Genomic DNA, 12,356 nt, shown 5'->3' on the forward strand with positions numbered 1-12,356 from the left:
ATTTAAAAAAAAAAAAAAACGAATATAAATATAAGCCCACCACACATTTTCTTTTTCTTTTTTAATAATCCATTTAACTAGGAAATACAGTATGTCACAATACAGAATAGAATATCTGTCGCTACTTCTGTTTCATTGTGACCTTGTGACCTGATGCTCCTAAGCAACTAACACTTGTTGTAAAAGAGCAAATTTTATCTTCTGCATGTGAAAGGCTAAATTTGATATTGCTGTATTTAATATTGCACTGGCAGATAAAATGAAACTAAATTACTGCATATGAAGTACATTATACAAATTAACTTAACATTCCTCATCAAAGTCTAACAAGCAAAAAAATGTTAAATATAATTTAAAATGCATTAAAAAAGGTATATGTCCTACAGCATTTTCTGCTTTACCACTGTAAAGGATACAAATATAGTAATTAAATAAATAAAAGAAACATGTATAATCCCCTGCAAAAACGGATGAGAAAATGGGTGAGTGAAGATTTGGGAAAAGAAACAAGAACATCCCATGTCCAGTGGAATAACTCATATAATATTGTTAGATAGATAGATAGGTTGTTGACTGGCACATGCCTACTGTAAGCTACATTATATAAAAATGAATAATTAATAAATATATAGCAGTCGTGTTAACAGTCTTTCCATCACAGACTACATGAGTTCACTACTTCCTGTTGAATTTTTTTAAAGCCTTTTTTTGGTCTTGACTTGTAGGCTGTCCTCCGTGCTCTCCGGCTCACCACTCCTACAGTTCTATTTGGCTCCGTCCTTCCTCAGGCTCTGCCTCTACTCTTGGGGTTTGTCACAGTGGCTCCGTAGTTGTCACGAATCTGGTCTGTACTTCCATTCACTCACCACCAGAGGTCACTCACTCACCATCATCCATCGCACAGATCACACAGCTGTCACATATTACAATTGCACTGATTGCACACACAGCTCTCACTAATCATACACTCTATTTCAACCCTGGACTTTCCTACCGCCACTGCCGAGTATTGTATGCATTAAAGCTGCCCTACAGAGCCCCGTTAGTTTCCCTAGTCTTGCCTTGCCTTTGTCGGATTGTGCTTTCCCCTGCCTGGACTATCGCTCACGTTTTTGGTTTACCTCTCTTGTCTAGCCCTCTTGATACTGTTCGCTGTCGCCTGACTCACGCCTGTTTCAGATAACTCTTTGCATTGCCTATATATACCTGTCTGCCATTGTTTGACCCTGCCTGTTATGACCACGTCTCTGACCAATAAAAGCTTGCATATGGATCCGCACGTCTCGTCAGCCCCATAACAGAATACTCGGCCACACAAGGATTCAGCAGCTTTTCACGCGGACATTGGCCAGGTATGAATATGGCTAGCCTATTATTAGCCCTCAAGCAGGGCACGCGATCGCTAGAGCACTATGTGCAAGAATATTTAGATGTCGCTTATTTTTCTGATCTGCCAGACTATGCCCTGATTGACTTTTTTTGCGAGGGCATTAATCAGCCGTTAACCCTCTGGGGTCGACAAACGCGTATACGCGTTTTGAGGCAGATTTTCCTGATAAGGCCGAAATTAGCTTGAATTACTCTGCCATTTTTGATCGTACAGATAAGAGCAATACACCATTCGAATCTGTAAGGGGTCTACTTTTATTTGTATACACTCATAACAACAACTAAACTTTGTGCTTTTGAAGAATAAAGAAAACAAACAGGGTGTGCTCTCTGTCTTCTCTGTCTCCGCGAACTGTTTTTAGAAACGCGTCACTAAAATCCACATGGAAAGAACCTATATGAGGATATATGCGCATATATGAAACCTATATGCAGTATATATGCACATATATGATAATATATATGCTGCATATATGCGTATATATGCTGCATATATGCGTATATATGCCACATATAGGCAAAATTGAGGTGCATATATGTGCATATACAGGCCATATAGGTCTCCTGTATTGCTTCTTTATATCCACATATAAGCCCTATATGTACATACAAGATATGTCTCCTATATAGCTCATGGCAGGATCTGGTCATTTTGTAGCTCATATCTCACTTTGGCAACTGTCATACATGATGCCTAGCTCATATTTCCTATTATCAAGGCAATAACTAAGAACTAACTAAAAAAAAAAAATGCAAAAAACTTATGTGCGAACACGTGAAATTGGTATCACATGTAATTGGCATGTTATGGAATTTAACTATGGCAAATAAGTGAGAGGAGATGGAAAGCTATGATGTCTACATGTTTTCCTGAAACATTTACAAGGTCAATTCTTTCTTGTATGAAGATAGTGGAAAAGAAGGAAATGTATAACAAAATGGTTTGTCGTTTTTTTATTTTGTCAATCAAGCCTTTTTTCCAATTTCAAGTCACTTCCAGATTCACATTACAGCTCATACACATCCACACATTCACCGTTACATCCACCAAATGCAATGCAAAATGCAATGTTTTCTGTATTGTCTTAATGCAGTTTCTAGATGAATATGTCTGAAAGGTCATTACAGTCTAAACGTAGCAAAAAAAATTAAATAAAAAAAATTCCATAGAACATACATTCACGTAATCATCATCATCATCATCCCACATTTATCTGAGCATTTCACTGTGGTTAATGAATTTGAAGACAATGTCAACATTTCTGTTCACAGTGTTAATGAACAGACACTTTTCTTTTATCTGAGATACTTGTATAGCAACTAAAGGCCCCAGCCTTTTCCCTACAGGGATGAAATAACAAGGATTCTTAAATTGACCGCAGATGTCCTGTTTCACTTTTTGGTAGTACTTCCCCACTGCATAACATGTCTCCCCCTGCCCCAGATCACAGACAATGAATGTCTTCAAAGAGAAAATACTTTCCTCTCGATCAGAAAGAATGACAGTGTACGAGTTTCTCTGAAAAGTACGCAAGTAGTTTTGTAAATGAACTATTTCATCATTAACCACTACTCTGCAAAAATACTTCACAGTGACTCTATTTCCTAGGTTGCTGATGCTGTTCAAGGCCAGAAAATCATCATTTCTGATCAAGCATTTCTCCACTCCGATCGGCCGCTACAGCGTCGCGTAGTTTGTGACGTCATCCGCATGCGGCGTAGTTTGTGACGTCATCCGCATGCGGCATTCGCGCCGAAAGATAGCGGCTGGGAGTAAAAATGGCGATATCAGCATTGGATATCCGCTATGTCCTACTTGAATGGACCGAGGGTGAGGATAGAGGGGCCCATAGTATTTTGGCCCTCGACTGTGTCCGGAATTTTTCAGTTAAAGATTTTCTTGAAAGGACTGATAAAACCGAGAAGCTGGTGGAATGGCGAAAAGGCCGCAAACCCTGGCCGGTGCACCGAGCCAGAATTATTGACGTGGCAAGTATGTTACACGCTAACTTTAGCTGACGTTATGTAGTTACATACCACATTAAATGGTTTTGCTCGCACTTAACATTTGTCTCACATATCAGTAAGCTATTACTCTGAGATGAAGTCGATTTGAGAACTGTTCGACCTACAAGTAAAGCATACTGTTTAATGTACAGTAATATTAGTATTACTCACCTCAAGTGGAGGCAGCACTAAGCCATAGCTAAGTGTCCGCCTGTAACAGTCTGTTGCAAGACGGAGAAAAAACTTGCGTTTAGCCCGTCAGTTGCTTCAATAATTTGAGTGCTGAAATGAAGATTTACAGTGGTTTATTTGCCCTGACTAAGTTCATGTAACATCTTAACAACAATGTTCCTTGTTGATTGTAGACCGTAGTTGTCGCTCAAACGTCGTTAAATCATATAAAGGTGTATCCTTGAATGGTGCACTGCAAAAAATGATTTCCTACTTAAGAGTTTTTGTCTTGTTTCTAGTCCAAATATCTAAAAATTCTTAAATCAAGAAGCATTTTATAGACAAGTAAAAACTGTCTTATTTTCAAAAAAAAAAAAAAAAAAAGTCAAAATTAAGTGAGTTTTTCCTTAAAACAGGCAAAACAATCTGCCAATGGAGCAAGCAAAATTATCTTATTTCAAACCGAAAACAAGATTATTTTGACTTTTGACTTTTTTTTTTTTTCTGGGGAAAATTATTAGATATTTGGACTGGAAACAAGACAAAAAAAAAAAAGAAAATAAATAAAATAAGAAAAGCATTTTTAGCAGTGTGTAACATTTTCTCCCTATAAAGCACTTTGACTTGCCATTGTGTGTGAAATGTGCTATGTCAGTTATGTGAATTAACTTGCCCTTAGTTTTAACACACCTGTCTGTGTGTGTGTGTGTGTGTGTGGGGGGGGGGGGGGGGTATTTTGGTTTGTCACCTTTTTCACCCCTGACGAGTTTGCACCCCTGTATAATAGTGATTTTACAATGTCTAAATATAAATCCATTAGCAAAACATGTGAAAATAATTATATTCCAGAGTGGAAATGGTATATGAGACAATAAATGATCCTCTGCTGCCATCAAGTGGTATAGTAGTGGGAGTAGTGGGAATCATGACATGCATTTTAATAGTAGTTTCTTTTTCATACTCATGCTTAAAGTTATCAGGTATTGGCAACATGCTGTTGCTAAGCTTTTAATTGCTCAGTACACACTGTCGCTATAATCGTATGATCTTTTTGGCCATAGCTTGTTTGGAAACTGTTGTTGCTTAAAAGCTATTTAGTCACTATTTGGAATCTACTGTTTACCAGGATTTTATGTTTATCATTGGGAACATTCTCATTGTTAAGGCTAGCTGTGTTTTAGCAAATATGCTGTTGAACAAGCTTTTGTTTGTTATTGGAAACATACTGTTGTAGTCATTTGGTGTTATGGAAAACGTATCATTGCCTAGGCACAGTTTGAATTCTAAGTAGTGTGGAATCATGTGAAGTAGCTATTTATAAGACTATAGAATACGCAAGACGTATCACTCATATTGTTTTGAATGGGGAAAAAATGCAACACTCAGTATGGCTGCTGTATCGAATGAAGCCACGCCTTCTGAGTAAAAGAGCCAATTGCTAATCGGTAAAGTCAGAGCGTCACTGCAGCTGCCGTTAGAAGTCCCAGTTGCTATAGAAACAGTCAGCGTTTGGAGACATGCGCTTAGGACTGTGCATGCGCACTGGCTGATCTAGCCTGAATAATAAGCTTTTTATAAAGCTATTTGAGCAAAATAAACAACATTTGATACGTTGTCAGATTTCATTGGTGATTTCAAATATGAAATTTAATTGTAGGCATGGTGAACAGTTTTGGAGAAGTTGACGTTTCCCCATTCAAAGAAATAGGAGCTGTACTTGCATGCCCAAGAGGCGTTTCAAAGATGGCCGCTGAGTGACATGACTTGCCTTAAAGGGACTTTGGCTGTTTTCAGTGAGTAGCTAAAGCCTGCTAATATCACTAAATATCTCTAGATGACGTTATGTGCCATTTAGCTTATTCATTACCTGCATTGCATTCTACCTTGTGTCAGCATTTTATTGTTTACTTCTCTGCTACTCTCTGTGCTCACATAATGTATTTAATGCAGCCACATTGCATAAACCATTCTTATATTCTTTTGTAGTCAGACAGTTTGAAATAGTAACTGAAATGCTCTGTTAAATTATGATTTATAATCCAGATGTTGTCTGACAAAATCTCTAAATAAATACGACATTGCTTGTTGCTAGGCGTTTGGAAAAGTCGCTAAAGGTTCTGAAAGTCGTTATCTAGCAATAAGTTTTATATTTGTTAATACTGATGGGAGGAAGTGCAGCACGCAGAGTAGCCGATAGGTCCCGCCTTCTAAGTAATGAGCCAGTTGCTGATGGATTAAGTTGTTTCGGCTGCTGTTGAAGGCTCCAGTTGCTGTGGAGGTTGTCGGTGCTCTGAAATACACATTTAGGACAGCGCATAAGCATTGACTGGTCAGCCTGAGAAAACGCAATTTTGTGATTCGCGTGTTTAGAAACGATTATGAGACAGTCATTGTCAGATTTCATTGGCAATGTTAATGACAATGTTTAGTCAGAGACTTGGTGATAACCTTTGGGGAGTGGTGTTTCCCCATTCAAGGATAAAGGAGCTGAGCTGCCTAACAATGATTTGTGTGAAATGATTTGCCTAGAAGGGACTTTGATGACAGAAATTTCACTGGCTACATGTGAATTCATTTCAATTGTGTTATAGTCTGATTTTAACTAAGAGGGTCCACATTAACACAGATATTTAGCCTGTTCGTTTTTCACACCATTTCTCTAGGGCTTCAGGCTGGCATAGCTACATCTGTAATTATTCTGAAATCGCTCATTTAATGATAGTGTTATAATGCTATTCATGCTAGCACAACATCATCTTCAGTCCCTCCATGCCTACATTAAGGAGACAATGTTTGTCTAGCTTCAAGCAGCTAATTGTGTACTTCATTTTGTTGGGGGAATATAACTCAAGCATTAGGGAGCCACAGAGGGAGTTTTGGTTCCTTGCCGCTGTCGCCTCTGGCTTGCTCAGTTGGGGACACTTAATTTTCTAGCGATTATCGCCAATTTGATTGCACATATACTATTTAAACTAAACTAAGCTAGACAATGACATCTCTGAATTCAATAATGAAATGCCTTTAACTGAAAATTGAGTGTTTAATCTTATCATTACATATTACTGACACTCTATCCACCAATTTGATACTGTTAAGTGCTTTGACACAATCTGTATTGTTAAAAGCGCTATATAAATAAAGGTGACTTGACTTGACATTATTTCTTCGTCTCATGGAGTTATTCAACGTTACGTCTGATACACATCAATTTTCTAGTTTATCCTCACCAGTTGTCTTATCAGACATCAGCCTCATGATCATAATTGAAATACACCATCTTCACCAGCTGAGACGAGAGTATTTGCTAAGTGACAATCAGCCTGAACACAGAGGCTGGGAAGTTGAACAGAAAAGACTAACCGATGAGAGTAGGAGGTACACAAACCAAAGTTCCACTGATGGTTCGAGGACAGCAGATTGACGAAGTGCAGCAGTTTATCGACCTTGTGAGCACAGTGACATTGGCATCCAGTGGGAAGATGAGGATAATATGGCCATTGACTGAATACTTTGGAACGTCTTGTTGCCCATTGCGCCAACACGTGACCTGATCTGATAATGGTTTAATCTCTGCAGAGTAAGAAGCTACTCTCTTTAAATATTAAGGCATGTCACTTATCCTAACCATTCAGAGAGTGCACTCCCTGAATGTTCTTAGAGCCGAACTACTACGTTTTCATGCTGTGGATAACTCACAATCTGAACCCTTCCGAGCGAAGCCTGCCGCCAAATATAAAGTTCAGGACCTCTACAATAATCCTACTGACTGAAATATATATATAATATATATATATATATATATATATATATACCGTATTGTCCCGAATATAAGACGACCCCCCTTTTTCCAGATGTACCTGTTGGAAAAAGGCTTTTTGAAAACCAAATCTTGTTTTTTTTTGTTTTTTTTCTCTCTCTCTCTAAAACACATTTATTCTTAAATTATTTTCATATTGCATATTTTTCCAATTCTAATTTTTGTTTTGAAAGTATGGTAAATACTGGTAAAATATACCAACAATGACATTGGAAAATTTTGATATACCATTGAAATAACAGGTAGCCCATCTGAATTATATAACAATTAGGCTATCCAACTCATAGTAGCCTACCAAAATGTTATTATCAGTAGACGTGAAATCTTATTGTAGTCTTCAAATCTGGGTACTGTCTTATGTTTTAAAATCACTTACAGAGGAAGTTTGGTCCCATCAGGCTAACATGACAGTCACGATCATGCTGCTGTAAGCTTTTCTTTTTCATTTGTTTTCATTCGCGATCTTTACAACACACATTACATTACATATTTCATGGCACACTTGTTTTATGCGTTTTTGGCGCCACTTATTGTTGTGGGTGTATTATTGACATGTCAAAGTCTAGACTCTAGACCCTGAATATAAGACGAACGCGTTTTTTCAGATGTATTTCCAAGGAAAAAACATTGTCTTATATTCGGGTCAATACGGTATATATATACACACAGGTGCTGGTCATATAATTAGAATATCATCAAAAAGTTGATTTATTTCACTAATTCCATTCAAAAAGTGAAACTTGTATATTATATTCATTCATTAAAAACAGACTGATATATTTCAAATATTTATTTCTTTTAATTTTGATGATTATAACTGACAACTAAGGAAAATCCCAAATTCAGTATCTCAGAAAATTTGAATATTGTGAAAAGGTTCAATATTGAAGACACCTGATGCCACACTCTAATCAGCTAATTAACTCAAAACACCTGCAAAGGCATTTAAATGGTCTCTCAGTCTAGTTCTGTAGGCTACACAATCATGGGGAGGATTGCTGACTTGACAGTTGTCCAAAAGACGACCATTGACACGTTGCACAAGGAGGGCAAGACACAAAAGGTCATTGCAAAAGAGGCTGGCTGTTCACAGAGCTCTGTGTCCAAGCGCATTAATAGAGAGGTGAAGGGAAGGAAAAGATGTGGTAGAAAAAAAGTGTACAAGAAATAGGGATAACCGCACCCTGGAGAGGATTGTGAAACAAAAGCCATTCAAAAATGTGGGGGAGATTCACAAAGAGTGGACTGCAGCTGGAGTCAGAGCTTCAAGAACCACTACGCACAGACGTATGCAAGACATGGGTTTCAGCTGTCGCATTCCTTGTCAAGCCACTCTTGAACAACAGACAGTGTCAGAAGCGTCTCGCCTGGGCTAAAGACAAAAAGGACTGGACTGCTGCTGAGTGGTCCAAAGTTATGTTCTCTGATGAAAGTAAATTTTGCATTTCCTTTGGAAATCAAGGTCCCAGAGTCTGGAGGAAGAGAGGAGAGGCACACAATCCATGTTGCTTGAGGTTCAGTGTAAAGTTTTCACAGTCAGTGATGGTTTGGGGTGCCATGTCATCTGCTGGTGTTGGTCCACTGTGTTTTCTGAGGTCCAAGGTCAACGCAGCCGTATACCAGGAAGTTTTAGAGCACTTCATGCTTCCTGCTGCTGACCAACTTTATGGAGATGCAGATTTCATTTTCCAACAGGACTTGGCACCTGCACACAGTGCCAAAGCAACCAGTATCTGGTTTAAGGACCATGGTATCCCTGTTCTTAATTGGCCAGCAAACTCACCTGACCTTAACCCCATAGAAAATCTATGGGGTATTGTGAAGAGGAAGATGCGATTTTAATAGATCATGAGAACATATCACAAAATGTGTGTGGTGCACCCACACGTATAATCTGATGTTTGTATATATAAAAAAAAAAAAATAATTAAAATGACTAATAACGAATTGGGAATAAAACAATAAATAAAGAAATGGATAAAATCCCCTTGCATTTTTCCGTGAGAAAAACGTTTTCCTCGTGCGAGATGACCATTCTTCGAATGAGCGGTTTAAGTTGGAAAAATAAAAAATACATCTTTCTTTGAGCTCTCTCTCTCTCTCTCACACACACACACACACGTTTGCTTAGCTATCTAAATGGTGACATTACACAGACTCTTATTGTTTTTCATCTACGGATAATTATACATTTACAGTCTAGCACTAACCCATCACAGAAAACTTTACATCTTAGAAAATAAATAACTGATGTGCTGTATAAGTAATTTACACGTGGGGCTCAATAAAATGGCCCATGCAAAGTTAAAATGCCCGTCTCTCTGAGAGTATACACTTGGCCCCCACAGCATATGTTAAACAAGTACACACACATTCGTCCAAGTTTTATTGTCTTCTTTAAATTAATATAAATAAATTATGCGATCACACACACAATATAAAACAAAGCAAAACATTTACACTAGCTTTAAGTAACAACAAATTTTGTAAAGAGGAGCCGGCGACGTCAAAATAAGTAAAGGGGAAAAAAAAAAATTAACAGGCCGAACGGTAGAGCCCGTTTCACACCGCAAGCGTGAGCAGTGCATATTTTTTTCTTGCATGTTAACAAATGAGTGCATTCACACCGGGAGCAGGAGCAGCGCATGAGCGTCAAGCAGGAGCGTCGCGTGAGCAGCAGTGCCGCGATCATTTCAGCGCCGAGTCTACTTTTGCTGCGCCGCTTACGCTGAATTAAAGTCGCAGTGCATTGTTCTTGATCAAAATTGACCCGATTAACATTAAAAATGACAAATTTCACCATAAAATCATGTAAGTGATGCGTTTTGTGTTTCACAATCACCATATGAAAAACTAAAATGCATGAAAACACATCACGTTTTTGCCCAAACTTTAATGGTCTGTTAAATTAATAAAACTAGAGGCATTTGTTAGCTTTAATATTACTTTTTCAATTCAATTATTCAATCCAATTACACTTTTGTTGGAATTCTTTCCAAAATTTGTCTTGAATCTCACAGCGTGTCTCACATAAATTCAAATCGATAATTACTAAACAAACAATACAATAGACGCACCTTAATACAAAAAATAAAAAAATAAATAAAAAAAATAACAGTATGTACATAAACACACAGCTACAGTGCATTAGAATAGTGAGTCCTTTCTATTTTCCAGAGCCCAGAGGCCTATTTGAACCCCCAATTCTGATTTATTAATTTTACAGACTGATACACAAAAGATTTACGTAACATAGCCAATTCAATCTAGCATATGCAACTCAAGCCTTCTTTTAGAGGGCAAAAATGAATATTCCTCATACAAAATGTGAGAAGGTTCAGACATCATTTTTCAAGACAGGGTATACACAATCTTGAAAACTTGGCTCAATCGTGTAAACTACCTATATATAATATATGTTATTTACATGCTGGCCATATCATACATCAAAGCACATGGCACACAGTGTTCGGAGGAGAACGCTGGAAAATACGATAGAAATGACGATACTCGTCTGTATTGCAGTACAAGCCACGGTTCAGCTGTGCGCGTCAAACGCTGCCAGTATGAAAGCACAATGGGCACGCTCTGCATACGCACTGCTTCTACGCCACTCACACTTGCGGTGTGAAATGGGCGTAAAGCCTCGTTTATACTCGCGCCTGGCTCCGCTTCGCGAGCCTCCGCTGACTGCGCGCGCACCTCCCCAAACGGACGAGGCGTTTATACTCGACGCGTTCGCCGTTGAGATATTCTTTGAAACGACAGGGGGCGCACAAAAGAAATCGTCCTTTAAATCCGCAGGAAGTAGAAGAGAAGTAGGAATTTTACCGGAATTACGTCAGATCATTCAAGATGGACTATTGTTTGTTGATTTAATAAAATTTTCCATCAAACGTTTTGGTCACTCTTTCATTTCTGTGCATAATGCAGACACATTTCTACATATTGCAGTATAGCTAACGGTATGTGGGTTATTTGACAGTGTTGGAATTTACAGGATGTCTTATTTCTTATTCTAACATTTCAAATTAGACCACATTATTAGAGTACAAGTTAGACAAAAATATTGCCACGTTGAGGCTCAAGTAGGTGTAACTGTTCAAATACAAGATTAATGTTGTAATGTATATAAGTTGAAACCTACAGTGTTTTGCAAATGTAACACTTCTATAAAGGTTAGGGACTGCAAAATGTACTTTGCCATAGATTAACCCATGTGATGTCTTTATGTTATATAAAATGAGAAGATATAACAACAGTTCAAAAGAGCAATGTTGATAAATATTGTTTTATTCTGAATACAATATATTACAGATACATTGTTTTGTGGTGCATAGAATACTTTGCTATAGTTACAGTGCTACAGGCATTTAAATAATTATTTTCAAACTATTATAAAAATTGCAAAGAAAATATAAGCTGTTCATGTTGACTGTGGCGCCGCGCAAACTGTTTGCTCGAGTCTCAAAAAATGTTGTGCACACCGCCACGCGAAACGAGGTCGTGCTCAACCAAAGCGAACTACTGCTAACACCGCGATGACGTCATATTTGGAGCGCGCACCCAAGCGTTTATTTGTATAGATTTTCACAAAACAAATTGTTGCAAAGCAGTTTCACAGAAATTAAAGTTTCTACAATATATTTAGATATTTTTATATTCATATTTGCATTATATTTTTTGAATTTTATACTGTATCACCGCCTAAACCTACCCGTCACGGTAAACTTTCTACATTTTTATATTTTCATAAACATAATATAGTATAATTTATCATTTAAAAAGTTGTTATGCTCAGGTCAATCATTTGGAGTATTACTCACACATCTGGTTTGAGGGGGACACTCCATAGACAATGATTTTTACTGTACAAACTGTACACCTACCCATCACACAACAAATTCTGCATATATGCACATTCATTTATAATAAATATTGTTTGTAAGTGATCTTAATTATGAGGACTCAT

The 12,356-nt window shown here is 37.7% G+C and overlaps 1 protein-coding gene across 4 annotated transcripts in view; it reads right to left on the reverse strand.

Moving 5' to 3' along the window:
- Positions 1 to 12,356, reverse strand: part of plxdc1 (plexin domain containing 1) — a 256,512-nt gene that overhangs the window by 157,522 nt on the left and 86,634 nt on the right. Inside the window, exon 1 of one of the 4 annotated variants that reach the window (XM_058793074.1) lies at positions 3,568 to 3,656. The exons of the other annotated variants lie outside the window; for them this stretch is intronic. The gene's annotated coding sequence lies outside the window, so the exon portion shown is untranslated. Of the gene's footprint in view, positions 1 to 3,567; positions 3,657 to 12,356 lie in introns of those variants that run through there. 4 annotated transcript variants of the gene reach the window in all.

This window comes from Onychostoma macrolepis, chromosome 12, assembly GCF_012432095.1.
Source record: "Onychostoma macrolepis isolate SWU-2019 chromosome 12, ASM1243209v1, whole genome shotgun sequence".
In the NCBI taxonomy this organism is placed as follows: Eukaryota; Metazoa; Chordata; class Actinopteri; order Cypriniformes; family Cyprinidae; genus Onychostoma; species Onychostoma macrolepis.